Source organism: Chrysemys picta, chromosome 1 (genome assembly GCF_011386835.1).
Source record: "Chrysemys picta bellii isolate R12L10 chromosome 1, ASM1138683v2, whole genome shotgun sequence".
NCBI lineage: Eukaryota > Metazoa > Chordata > Testudines > Emydidae > Chrysemys > Chrysemys picta.
This window is the reverse complement of record NC_088791.1, coordinates 17214294-17228055: the sequence shown is the minus strand read 5'-3', so window position 1 is coordinate 17228055 and position 13762 is coordinate 17214294. Positions and strand designations below refer to the sequence as shown.

The following is a 13762-nucleotide window of genomic DNA, read 5'->3' as shown; positions in this document are numbered from 1 at the left end:
GAGCGAGACCGTGGAGATTTGGAGGCCATCCAGAAGCATCTGGGAAGCATTAGAAAGTTCGGCCTGGATCAAACATGCTGCATGAGAACAGGAGGAAACTCCTTGAAATGGTCTTTCTTTAATCATTAGAGATTCTGGGGCCTCTCCCCGCTTAGGCACGGAATGGATCAGTGTGGCAGAAGTTAGGCACTAATCAGTTTCAAACAGTGTATAGTATTCTTCACTTCCTGTCCCAAACTCTTGTGTAGTGTTGCTGTGCGCTGTTATATAGCCGCTGTGGTTCGCTCCAGTGGGTGCATGTCACTGGTGGGTAAAGTGATTGCTATCCTGAGTACAAGATCCTGTCATTGCTGGGGGCACGAAGCAGGGACTGTAGAGGTACCGGCTGTGTGTCCAGGAAACTGTCTTCCCCTCCGCATCTCTGCTACTGGGCTGGCCACACTTGCAGCTCTTATCAGGGACATAGCCAGGCCCACCCAAATCTGAGCAGGGGTCTAGTGCTGCCACAGTGGCCCGGTGTGTCACTCAGGCACCTGAACTCCAGGACCTGGGCCTGCCCTTCAGCTCTGGCAGCTCTGCCTTGCCATTTTCTGAGCCAGCCCATGCACATGCCCACCTCGGCAGGTGAAGCCCCGTGTCTGGGAGCACCAGGGCTAGGAAGAGGGTGTGGCGTCAGGGAAGAAGCTGAGCGAGCAGGTGCTTGGGGGCTGCCTGTTGGCCCGTGGCGCTCTCCGCACAGCTCATCCCCTGCACAGCGGAAGGCAGCAGGGAGGACGGTCTCTCTGCAGAGCTCCCAGGAGAGGATGCCCTTTGCTGGGCAACTCAGTACAGAGTCTGGGCCAAGTTGTGCCCACAGGCATGCCCCTGTTCATGCCCCCACAGCGCAGCTGGAGCTGACCTGGCACAGGGGCCGTACAGCCCTCAGGAGACGCAAGCCTCCAGCTGAAGGCCAGCAGCCCATACCCCGCAATGAGGCAACGGCTCCCTCTCTTCCCCTGCTGCAGAGTCAGGGCACAGCCGAGGAGACCAGCAGTCCCTGCCCCGGCCAGGCTGCACAGCCAGCCGGCCTGGCCAGTGGGCAGCACAGTCTGTCATTGCCCGTCCACCCAAATTTCCACTTCTAGCTACGCCACTGGCTTCTACGCAAAGGCTGCTCAGGACTAGCGCATCTGTGGGAGGTGGCCCTCACAAAGGGAGAGTGGGGAGAAGGCAGGACCACACCTCCCAGCCTGCACTCCCCAGCCAGTAGCGTTGTGTGTATGCAGAGGGGCAGCACGTCCCTCCCCTCAGGGAAGTATTGTGCCCATAGAAAAGTGATAATGCGTCCCAGGAGCTCCCACTGAGGCGGGGCAGCTCTGTCCCAATCCCAGCTCAGAGCTGAGCCTGAGTGGCACAGTCCAGCCCACAGTACGGAGACAGGCCCAGACCAAAACTGCATTGAATCGTGTAATACAGAGCTGGAAGGGACCTCAGGAGGTCACCTAGTCCAGCCCCCTGTGCTGAGGCAGGATCAACTGAACCTAGACCAACCCTGACAGGTGTTTGTCCAACCTGTTCTTAAAAACCTCCAGTGATTGGGATTCCACAACCTCCTTTGGAAGCCTATTCCAGGGCTTAACTACCTTTATTGTTTGAAAGCTTTCCCTAATATCTAACCTAAATCTCTCTTGCTGAAGATTAAGCCCATTACTTCTTGTTCTACCTTCAGTGGACCTGGAGAACAATTGATCACAGTAAGACCTCTGTATAACAGCCCCTAATATATTTGAAGACTGTTATCAGGTCCTCCCCTCAGTCTTCTTTTCACAAGACTAAACATGTCCAGTTTTTTAAACCTTTCCTTGTAGATCAGGTTTTCTAACCTTTTCTTATTTTTGTTGCTCTCCCCTGGACTCTCTCCGATTTGTTCACATCTTTCTTACATAAGAACATTAGAATGGCCATACTGGGTCAGATCAAAGGTCCATCTAGCCCAGAATCCTGTCTTTCAAAAGTGACCAATGCCAGGTTCTTCAGAGGGAATGAACAGAACAGGTATTCAAGTTCTTAAAGAGTGGTGACCAGAATTGGTCACAGTACTCCAGCTGAGGCCTCAGCAGTGCCGAGTAGAGCGGGAAAATTACCTCCCTGGTCTTCCATAAAACATTCCTGTTAAAACACACCACAATAATAGTTGCCTTTTTTTGCGACTACATCACATTGTTCACTCATATTCAATTTGTGATCTACTATAATCTCCAGCTCCTTTTCTGCAGTGCCACCACCTAGCCAGTTATTCTCCATTTTGTAGATGTGCATTTGATTTTTCCTTCCTAAGTGTAGTACCTTGCACTTGTCTTTATTGAATTTCAACTTGTTGAATGCAGACTTAGGCTGGGTCTACACTACCCACCTGAATCGGCGGGTAGAAATCGACCTCTCGGGGATCGATTTATCGCGTCCCATCCCCGAATCGACGCTCTTACTCCACCAGCGGAGGTGGGAGTAAGCGCCGTCGACGGGAAGCCGCAGAGGTCGATTTTGCCGCCGTCCTCACAGCGGGGTAAGTCGGCTGCGATACGTTGAATTCAGCTACGCTATTCACGTAGCTGAATTTGCGTATCTTAAATCGACTCCCCCCTGTAGTGTAGATGTAGCCTAATTCTCTAGTTTGTCATGGTCATTTTGATTCTAATCCTGTCCTCCAAAATGCTTGCAACCCCGCCCAGTTTGGTGTCATCTGCAAATTTTATAAGCATACTCTTCACTCCATTAGTCAAGTCATTAATGAAAATATGGAATAGTACTGGACCCAGGACTGATCCCTGCACAACCCTACTAGATACACCCTCCCAGTTTGATAGTGAACCACTGCTAACTACTCTTTGAGGATGGTCTTTCAACAAGTTGTGCACCTACCTTATAGTAATTTCATCTAGACCACAGCTCCCTAGTTTGCTTATGAGAATGTCATGTGGGCCTGTGACAAAAACCTTACTAAAATCAAGATAGATCACGTCTCCTGCTTCCCCACTATCTACTAGGCCAGTAACCCTGTGTAAGAAGGAAATTACTGGTAGTTTGGTTTGGCATGATTTATTCTTGACAAACCTATGCCGGCTATTCCTTATAAACCTATTATCCTCCGGGTGCTTACAAATTGATTGTTTAATCATTTGTTCCAATATCTTTCCAGGTAGCAATTCCAATCTGTAGCCAAAGTTTGCAGGTTGGCCCTGTCTCTAATAAAGCATGAAGGACTTTGACAGTAAGTCCTGCATCCTTAAGTCCAATACACTCTGCATGCTTCCCTGTCCTTCTTGTAATACAGTTTGATACAAGTTTCAGGGCTATGGTGCATAGCATCATCTGGTGTAGATACATTGACTTCTATGAAGCAGCATCCACTTATGCTAGCTGAAGATCTGGCCCTGTGAATTAAATATATGGTACAGTTACTGAAAGCCTGTGTTGTGAATAACCCCAAACAGCCTACTCAGCTAATAAAAGCAACTACACCACCTACATGTGTGAACGTGTAGCAGTACAATAGACACAACAGACAGTACTGAAATGGGTATTTTAAGAATTAAGTCCCGATTTGCCCTTCAAGAATAATTCACACATTCTGTTGCTTCCAGCATCTGGGTCAATTTAGTCAATCTCCTAGGAACCCACATTGATTTTTTTTTTCCTGCAGATCACATTAGTTTCAACCACAAAGAAATTGTCCTGTTCTCCTGTATAATTAAGCCAAACTTCCTGCAAACGTTTTCTCATTAGGCTGGTTTGTTCTCTTGTAAAAATTACCGCCTGGTCCACATCCACAAAGGAATTATACTGGGAGACATTTGTGGAAAACATGATGAGGTAAAAGGCTGGTGATATCAAAAAGATTTGATTTTTTTGATGATTTGTTAAAAAGAATTATGTCAGCCGTAGAAGACGTCAAGAGCTACTCAGACACCTTCGGAGAAAAGAATTTATTATTAATTATATTACATTAGTGTCTAGATTTCCTAAGCAAGATCCAGGCCCACTGTACAAACATGTAGTGAGGCACAGTCCTGACCCAGAGAGCTTACAGTCTAAGTAGACAAGCCGGAAAAAGGGTGGGAAGGGCCATGAAGAAGTGAAGTGACATGACAACTGGTGAGGTGAGACCACTGCCTAGCGTGCTGACTCCTTGTGCTTCCCCATCTGTCTGTATCCAGCTGTTGTCTCTTGTCTTATACTTAAACTGTAGCTCTTTGGGGCAGGCACCGCATGTTCTGTTTGTACAGCCCCCAGCACAGTGAGGTCCCGGTCAATAACTAGGGCTTCGATGGTGATACAGATAACAAACTAATAATAACGTCTGAGATCATGTGGCAGATCAGTGGTGGAACAGAGGTTAGAACTCTGACTCCCAGTCCTGTTCCCTAGACCATACTGTCTCTTGGTCACTGTGGATTTTCACACTAAAAATTGGGACTAATATGGGAGTGGCGGGCAGGGAGTGATGTCTGGTCCAAGGTATCAAAACACAGAGAGATATGCTCGAAACTCCATCAGCCAACCACCCCAATGTTGGATGCTCTGCAAATGTATGCAAAAACATACTCCTTTCTCAGACTCCTCATCCTCCCTGCCTACCAACCCCTCACCTCTTTCTTCTTCTCCTTCTTCTTCCTATTTACTTGTTCTGCTGAGGTGTCTAGGAACCCCATTGCTAGGCACTGTACAAACACAGAACACAAAGACAGTCCCTGTCCCAAGAAGCTTACAATATAAGTAAGTATGTTTTTCTTTCATCCACCTGTTATGTCTTGTCATTAACATAAATTGTAAGTTCTTCAGGTCTCTTTTACTACATGTTTATCCAGTGCCTAGCACAATGGCACCTCACTCCCTCATTACAATCTCTGGGCGTTACTGTCATAAAAATAATAATTCATCATGAAGCCCATACATATGCAGTAAGAACAGTATACCACTGTCATGTCCATTCATGTCATTTCCATTGGCACGGCTAGTAGATTCCTCCCCCCCCATTTGCAATGCATGCAGAAAGCAGAGCATTGGTAGCATTTGCTCTTTACATTTCTGTGTTAAGCTGGCACATTGATCCAGTGTCTTCCAAGACACCTAAAGCCACTTCCCGGCGTTCGGTACGCACAACATGTCAACTTCGCGGTCAGGAGTCACAAGCGGCTGAGCAGAACATTTTTGAGTGACTTCAGGGTTCCCTCTATTAGCAGCAGTTGCAGTCAGCTCTAGGCAGAAACTGATCTATTAGATCTATTAGCCTGTGCAGTAGTCTCCCAAGGGAAGTGATGGAAGCCCCACCACTTGACTCATTTTAACCTAGTCTGGACAAAGCACTAGGAAAATGTACTGCAGGGAACAATCCTGAGCTGGCAGAGGGTGGAGCAGGTGTCCTGACAGGATAGATCATTCATTTATTTATTATTTATTCCATTTCTATAGCTCTTATCATCTTGAGGTGTTTGTAACAATTACATTAAAAGTACAGACGTCGGACAGGAGCAACAAACACTTCCCAGATCCAACCATAAGGAAACGTTGGATGGGCAGCAAGGCCCTGATCCAGATAAGCACTTAAGCACATGCTTAACTTTGCAAGATGGACTTGAGCAGGGGCTTAAAGTTAAGCATGTGCTTAACTGCCTTGCTGAATGGAAGCCTATATGGTAAGGAGCCATGCAGGTGGGAAGGAAGAAGCATTTTCAGGGTCCCCACCCAAATGCAGAGTATTTTGCAAACTGAGCAGCATTTGAGACGTCTGACCTTGTGACCAATGACTCTTTGGCCATGTCTCAGACTAAGAAAATAGGTCATGATGAAAAACATGCTAGCTGTTCATGGTCCACCCTAGCCCTGGAACCTAGGCTCACTAACTTGCCTTAAAGGGGTTAAACTCTCGCTATACTTGTGTTTGGAAATGGGTGTTATTAAACTGCGTTAGCCCACACAACCTGTTTTCCTAGGCAGGGTCTGTTTGAAGGGTGGGTGGGTGAAATAATTGAAATGGCAAAACATAAATATCGAAAATACCCCGATGCTTTGAAACAATGTCGGATTCGTGAAAGGAAGACAGGGGAGTGGAATGTCCAGGTTTCCTTTGTTTTTCAAAAGAATATAGACACGTATTATTTTCAGAGAGGAAAAGCATTGGTGACATAAAACAACATTCTGGTGAGGAAACCGGCATGTCCAGGAAAGAAATTCCTTATCTCAGGATACTGTTGAAAGTAGGCCCTTGAGGCCAGCGTTTCTCAAACATATACCACTGGTGAGCCGATCCAGAAGTCTGTTGGGTAGTACGCTGATTGGCTTAAAGTACAGTGTCAGACTAAGAATCCATTCTAACTACACCTCTACCCCTATATAACGTGACCCGATATAACACGAATTCAGATATAATGTGGTAAAGCAGTGCTCTGGGGGGGGGGGGGCTGCGTGCTCCGGTGGATCAAAGCAAGTTCGATATAACGCGGTTTCACCTATAACGCGGTAAGATTTTTTGGCTCCCGAGGACAGCGTTATATCAGGGTAGAGGTGTACATGGTCAAATACTAAGTAGTTTGAGTTTTAGACGTGGCATGCTAGGTCTTCCCATTTGAGAATCTCGGCTTTGTATTGTAAACGGACAGACGGAGAAAGTTCCCTTGGGCCTGATTCAGCAAGGCCTATCAAAAACAAAAGGGTGTAAGCACACGCTTTGTTGAATCTGGGCCTTTACGTTCCTTGGTGTTTGTGGAAGAAACAACCTGTGCAGAAAATCACTCGGGGGAGATTTTCAAAAGTGTGTAGGTGCCTTGGGAGCCGCCGGGTGTGGCTACACTGCAATGGGGACAGCATCGCCAAGCTAGCTTTGATCCAACTAGTTACTAAAATCACAGCAACGTAGCCCAGGCAGCATGGAGTAACCCAGGGTGCCAGGCAGTGTTGTAACTTGGGCAGCTAGCTCATCCTGCCACTCTGTTGCCACGGCTACGGTGCTATTGCTAATGAGCTCGCTCAGTCAAAGCTAGCTTGGGGGTGCCCATGTGTGCTGCAGTCGCGCCTCGCAATTGCTGTGGGGAGACGCCCTGAGTCACATAGGCACAAATGGTAACCTTCCCGCGTTGGGAAGAAAAGGGTCCAGCTGTAGGCCAAGAGTTCTTTTGGCAGCTGTCAGGGTAAAACAGTGAACTCAGCAGCTCCTGGGGCAGTATTGCTCAAAACGTAAGGAGAAGTGTAGAGAGGAAGTGCTGGGGACAGAGGACACTCGCGCGCTCAGGCGAGGGAACGTCACTCCTGGTATTGGATCTAAATTTGCTCTTTGCTTAATTTCATCCCGTTCTTCCTATTTAACTCCACTTATAGCCCATAATCATTTCTCCCCTTGTTGCTGTTCCCATCCTGCAGATAGTGAAGTTATTCCCCTGAGGCTATACATATTTTGTGTTTTAATCTTTCCTCCCAAGAAGTCAATCCTCCTAACGAATCACTTACTCATTTTCATTATAGGTCTCTCTTCCCTCTTATTTGTTGCAGGCATTGATAGTCACAGAAATGTCTGCAATATTCTGCATTCCCGGCCCTTTAAAATACTTCCTGTTGTGCAGAGGATGCCCTGCCCTGCCAGGTGAAGTCCACTGAATAACACTGAAGGCCTGTTTATAGCCACACCACCACCATGCCCTTCCTGCAGGCGAGGAGGAATTTTAAAGGGCTAGGACTGTAATTGGAGCTTCACCAATATGAGGTCACACCCCTGGTCTGGGATGTAATGGTCTCAGTGTATGAAACACACAATCTCACTGTAGGTTTTTTTTCTTACCATTAAGAACTGATGTAAAAAGTTCCACAAAGGAAGCCATCTGCATTACACATAAGTTGCATATAGCCTACAAAACCAGGTACAATACTACATATTTTTCAGTGCCACCTACTGGCATCTTCCCTACTAACTATTTACCTATATTCAGCTTTAGAGGACACTAGGAACATTCAACACTGTCCTGTTTTAGGAGCTCATATCTAATTTTATGTCTAAATTTGGGATATCTGTCATGGATCTATGGCCAGGGCTCCAAAGTTAAGGTTGTTGTTAACTTTAAAGGGGATGCTGCCCATTGCTGCCATTGCTTTAAAGGGGTACCATAGATCCTACTCGGTTCTACTACAGAAAGACTTTTATAGATTCATAGATTCATAGATTCTAGGACTGGAAGGGACCTCGAGAGGTCATCGAGTCCAGTCCCCTGCCCGCATGGCAGGACCAAATACTGTCTAGACCATCCCTGATAGACATTTATCTAACCTACTCTTAAATAACTCCAGAGATGGAGATTCCACAACCTCTCTAGGCAATTTATTCCAGTGTTTAACCACCCTGATAGTTAGGAACTTTTTCCTAATGTCCAACCTAGACCTCCCTTGCTGCAGTTTAAACCCATTGCTTCTTGTTCTACCCTTAGAGGCTAAGGTGAACAAGTTTTCGCCCTCCTCCTTATGACACCCTTTTAAATACCTGAAAACTGCTGTCATGTCCCCTCTCAGTCTTCTTTTTTCCAAACTAAACAAACCCAATTCTTTCAGCCTTCCTTCATAGGTCATGTTCTCAAGACCTTTAATCATTCTTGTTGCTCTTCTCTGGACCCTTTCCAATTTCTCCACATCTTAGTAGATGGCAAATGCTTGAGGACAGGGCTTAGAGAACTAAGATCATCATCCTTCCTAGGGAAGAACCACAAGGCTTAAAATTAACCTCTTCTAGCACAGACTGCTGAATAGTATTCTTGGTAAAGAAGAACAGCATGAATAGCTGTGAATGAAAGAAGATTAACCCACAGAGTGCCCCTGGGTTTAATGTGTTCTTACTCCAAAATGGCACCGGGACACCATAGGACTTGCTGCTAAAATATTATTTAGGTCACTGGTTCCTAATCATCATTAGCCTCTTCTACCAAAGACCCTAGGTATTTTATAATAATAGAACAAATATGAAAACAATACTTTGCATTTCTGTATTGCTTTCTGTCAGGGGATCTCAGAGCAGTTTACAAACATCAGAGACACCATCAACTTGAACCCTAGTGCGTTAAACCCCAAGTGATAGAAGTATTTCCCATTGTGCCAATTTTTGTAGTTCTACAATCACTTTTTCCTCTCTTTTGAAAATGTTTCTTCTCTCCCCTGGTGCTACATGAAAGATGCATACAAACAACAGGGGCAAATGGCTGACTAACAGACTGTACAAAGCAGTGAAAATGACTATGCACAAAGGCCCTGATTCTGAAAAGCATGTAAACACGTGCCTCACTTTAAACACATGCGTGTTTTCCCTAATAGGAATTGTAGGCCAGTGGCCCGACCCACCAGCTGGGGAAGATGAATAACTCTCAGTCCTTTTTCTCAGGGCTTTCTTTTAATAAGTCAAAAAACAAAGGATTCCAGAAGTAAACAAGTCACTCAGAACAATAGACCTCAAAGGCCTGGGACTTTTCTGGCTTCTTAGCCAGCTGGGAGGGGAAGGTCGCACTGTTCCCCAAGGTAGTCGCTTCCCTTCTACTTTTGTATCCTTACGCCAGTCCGCCATGTGACAAGCAGGGGTCTGGGTTAACTCCTTGCAGGGCCGCCCAGAGGGGGGGCAAGTGGGGCAATTTGCCCCGGGCCCCGCAGGGGCCCCCACGTGAGTTTCTTGGGGCCCCTGGAGCGGGGTCCTTCACTCACTCTGGGGGCCCCGGAAAACTCTCACGGGGCCTGGGCCCCCAGAGCTTCTTCTGCTCCAGGTCTTCGACGGCAATTCGGCGGCGGGGGCGGGGTCCTTCCGCTCCGGGACCCGCCGCCAAAGTGCCCTGAAGACCCGCGGCGCGGGGTCCTTCCGCCCCGGGACCCGCCGCCGAAGTGCCAGGTCTTCAGCAGCAATTCGGTGGCGGGGGCCCCCTGCCGCCGAAGACCCCAGGCCCCCTGAATCCTCTGGGCGGCCCTGACCCCTTGTACGCTGGGGCGTGTGGAGCATCTGTCCATCTTGTCACAGAGGTGTTTTCTTGAATCAGGGCCAAAGTGCTGGTAAAAGCACAAAGTAAACCAAAATATTTTTTCTCTCTCATCTCTTCGAGATCTAGCAATTTAGGAGTCCCAGTACCACCAGCCAGTTAAAAGTTTTCAGACAGGAGCATGTTATTAAGCCAATAGTAACCCTTTAATCAAGGAATCAATCTCTCCTTCCTCTTTCTTTCAATGGATCTGTCCAAACACCAGGCTCCGGTGACAGGTTTTTGTGTATTCAGTACAGTAATTACCTCCTGTACATGCAGCAAGCATTTAGGAAATATTCTGCTTCCAATTATAATTTTTTATTTGAGTCACGGAAGAATACACTGTATCCTCTTTATTTCTGCAGTCAACTGCTAATGAAATGTGCTAGGGATATTTATAGAAATGCCACTGTAGATAGTATTTGCATTTTGTGCCTTTGAGTTATTTAGTATGGCAGTTTTCACCTACAGGATTTTTTTTTATTTTTTGGAAGAGCAGCTGAAAAGGGATCACTTTGCAACTGTTTCTTTTTTTAAAGAACATTATTTGTGTTGGCTCCAACAGTTCTGTGAGCAGTGCACACTTTTGGTAGTTTACTGGCAGGCTGACCTGTGACCAGAATTTAACTGAGTGTTCAGGTGTGTTTCCAGGGTATGTTGGGGACAGTCTGTAGAACTCTCGGAGCCAGTGTTTGGCGTTAGAGTCCAGATGAATGGAAAAGAGGTGAGCTGCTAAAATGGTTCACATAACAGTGCAAAACAACTGCCAGCCTCTCTACGTAATACTTTCCTCAGAAACGCACAATGTAAATATTTGGGCAGCCATCGCCAAATGAGCTTTAAAGCTTTATGTTGATGTCAAACAAAGGTAGCTAGAAAATCTTTCCTTAATGCAAAAGGCAAAGATCTAAGAGAGTCAGCAAGTAACTTTTAAGAGGAATTTACTTTCTGCTGTGAAGAAATACTCTGGGATGAACAAATGTCTACGTAGTTCTCACATAGCACTTTTCATCCCTAGATCTCAAAGCACTTGGCAAAGGAGGTCAGTATATAGTTATCCCCATTTTACAAATGGCAAAACTGAGGCAGAGAGGTGAGGTAACTTGTCTGTGGTCACCTAGCATACCAGCAGTAGAGCCAGGAATTGAACCTAGGTGTCAGTTTAGTGCTTTACCCGCCAGACCACACTGCCTCAGAGATTATATACTAGTGATCTAGACCATCCCTGACAGGTGTTTGTCTAACCTGTTCTTAAAAACCTCCAATGATGGAAATTCCACAACCTCCCTAGGTAATTTGTTCCAGTGCTTAACTACCCTGACAGGAAGATTTTCCTAGTGTCCAGCCTAAATCTCACTTGCTGCAATTTAAGCCCATTACTTCTCATCCTGTCCTCAGTGACTAATCAGAATGATTTATCGCCCTCCTCTTTCTAACAACCTTTTATGTACTTGAAGAGTGTTATCATGTCCCCCCCCCCCCCCTCAGTCTTCTCTTCTCCAGACTAAACAAACCCATTTTTTTCAATTTTCCCTCAGAGGTCATGTTTTCTAGACCTTTAATAATTTTTGTTGCTCTCCTCTGCTCTTTCTCCAATTTGTCCGCATCTTTCCTGAAATGTGGTGCCCAGAACTTGACACCGTATTCCAGCTGAAGTCTTATCAGTGCTGAGTAGAGTGGATGAATTACTTCTCAGGCCTTGCTTACAACATTCTTGCTAATACATAGGCACTAAAAACCCAGATCTTCGAAGTATTTAGGCTCCATTGGAAGTTAGAAGCCTAAATATCTCGAAGGATCTGAGCCTAAAGCCCTGCCACAAATTAATGAAATCCAAACAGATGCTCTCCCTAGCAAGCAGCAGGTACAACTCTTGAGCTGAGTGTGAAAGTAATAAATCCTACAGTATTACAATGACACTCCGGTGCATAATTTCCTGCCCAGCTCAGAACAAAGTCCAGCTTTGAAGTATTCATGATCAGGGATCCTAGTTTTCCATGATAAAAAAACCCAAAATTCTCTGATAAAAAAACATAAGAATCTGTGTTTTTCCATGATTAAAATGAAATGCTGAACTTTAGTTTCCCTAGCCACAATATATATAGGTATCAGTTGAACATAATGTTTTAAGCACATTCGAAGATGTGGTCTCCTCATATCAAAAAAGATATACTGGCTCTAGAAAAGGTTCAGAAAAGGGCAACTAAAATGATTAAGGGTTTGGAATGGGTCCCATATGAGGAGAGATTAAAGAGGCTAGGACTCTTCAGCTTGGAAAAGAGGAGACTAAGGGGGGGATATGATAGAGGTATATAAAATCATGAGTGATGTGGAGAAAGTGGATAAGGAAAAGTTATTTACTTATTCCCATAATACAAGAACTAGGGGTCATCAAATGAAATTAATAGGCAGCAGGTTTAAAACAAATAAAAGGAAGTTCTTCACGCAGCGCACAGTCAACTTGTGGAACTCCTTACCTGAGGAGGTTGTGAAGGCTAGGACTATAACAGAGTTTAAAAGAGGACTGGATAAATTCATGGTGGTTAAGTCCATTAATGGCTATTAGCCAGGACGGGTAAGGAATGGTGTCCCTAGCCTCTGTCTGTCAGAGGGTGGAGATGGATGGCAGGAGAGAGACCACTTGATCATTGCCTGTTAGGTTCACTCCCTCTGGGGCACCTGGCATTGGCCACTGTCGGTAGACAGGATACTGGGCTAGATGGACCCTTATGTTCTTATGTTCTTATGAAACCTGTTGGTGCCATCAATCATTATAATAAAATAAAATTAATAGAATTGCAATTCAGCTGAAGCCCAAGCCCTGCTACCCAGGGCTTGGGCTATCAGCCCCGGTTTGGTTAATCCAGAGAGCCCGGATTACGGAAGCTCAGATAAATGGGGTTGTACTGTATATGTTTTTATTTTTTCACAAAATGTAAGTAAAAACTAAAGATTCTCTCTAAAAATGCAAATTCTGTGTTTTTCCGTGGCAAATGGATTTCTAGGATCCCTGTTCATGAACGATCTCTTATGCTCAGACATGTTTCCCTTCACCGTCAAGCATACTTGTTTTATACCCATAATCCTCCCTTTCTTAATCTTCTTCCCCTTCCCCCCCTTGGAATACTCCAAATGCTTGTAGTAGCTAAGGGAAAGTAAATCCCACCCTCCCTTTCTGCTTTGAGCTCCCCTGTGCCCCTCTCGTAGTAGCAAGATCTTATTGATGGAGTTTAAAGAGCTTGTGCCACTCTTTGCAGGCTCCCCCATCAAACGCCTCTGCTGCTGAGCAATTGTTAATGGTTAGTGACCTCCTGCTCCCTGGTTCCATCTGTTGAACATTGCCATTGATTTCTCTTCTCTTGTTATGTGACAATCCAAAGCTGCTCCTTGGTTCATCTCCTGAGAGGCCATGGAGGCACCGGCCCAATGGAGCAGACACTGTGGAATTGCAACTTTGCAGAGAGTCAGACGCAGCAGCCTCAGTGCAGCCAGAATGTGCTGGATCAGTTCTCTCTTGCGGTGCCATGAAACACTCCTGCTTCTCACTCCAACACACTAATAGAGCTTGTTTTACTTTGTTGCTGGAAAATAGCTTTCACTGTGAGCAGGTGCCCTTGTGGAATTGGAAACAAGCAGGAATATGGGCATTGCCATAATGTCTTAGCTCATAACTAGTCTGGTAGTCCTGCCTTTTTCACTGGTCCGTACCTGTTGCTTCAGAGGAAAGAAAAACCACATAATACACTTAGCCT

At 45.7% G+C, this 13762-nt stretch overlaps 1 protein-coding gene across 13 annotated transcripts in view; it reads left to right on the top strand.

The window, feature by feature from the left end:
- Positions 1-13762, top strand: part of FRMD4A (FERM domain containing 4A) — a 529915-nt gene that overhangs the window by 327322 nt on the left and 188831 nt on the right. Inside the window, exon 1 of one of the 13 annotated variants that reach the window (XM_065553657.1) lies at positions 4685-4752. The exons of the other annotated variants lie outside the window; for them this stretch is intronic. The gene's annotated coding sequence lies outside the window, so the exon portion shown is untranslated. Of the gene's footprint in view, positions 1-4684; positions 4753-13762 lie in introns of those variants that run through there. 13 annotated transcript variants of the gene reach the window in all.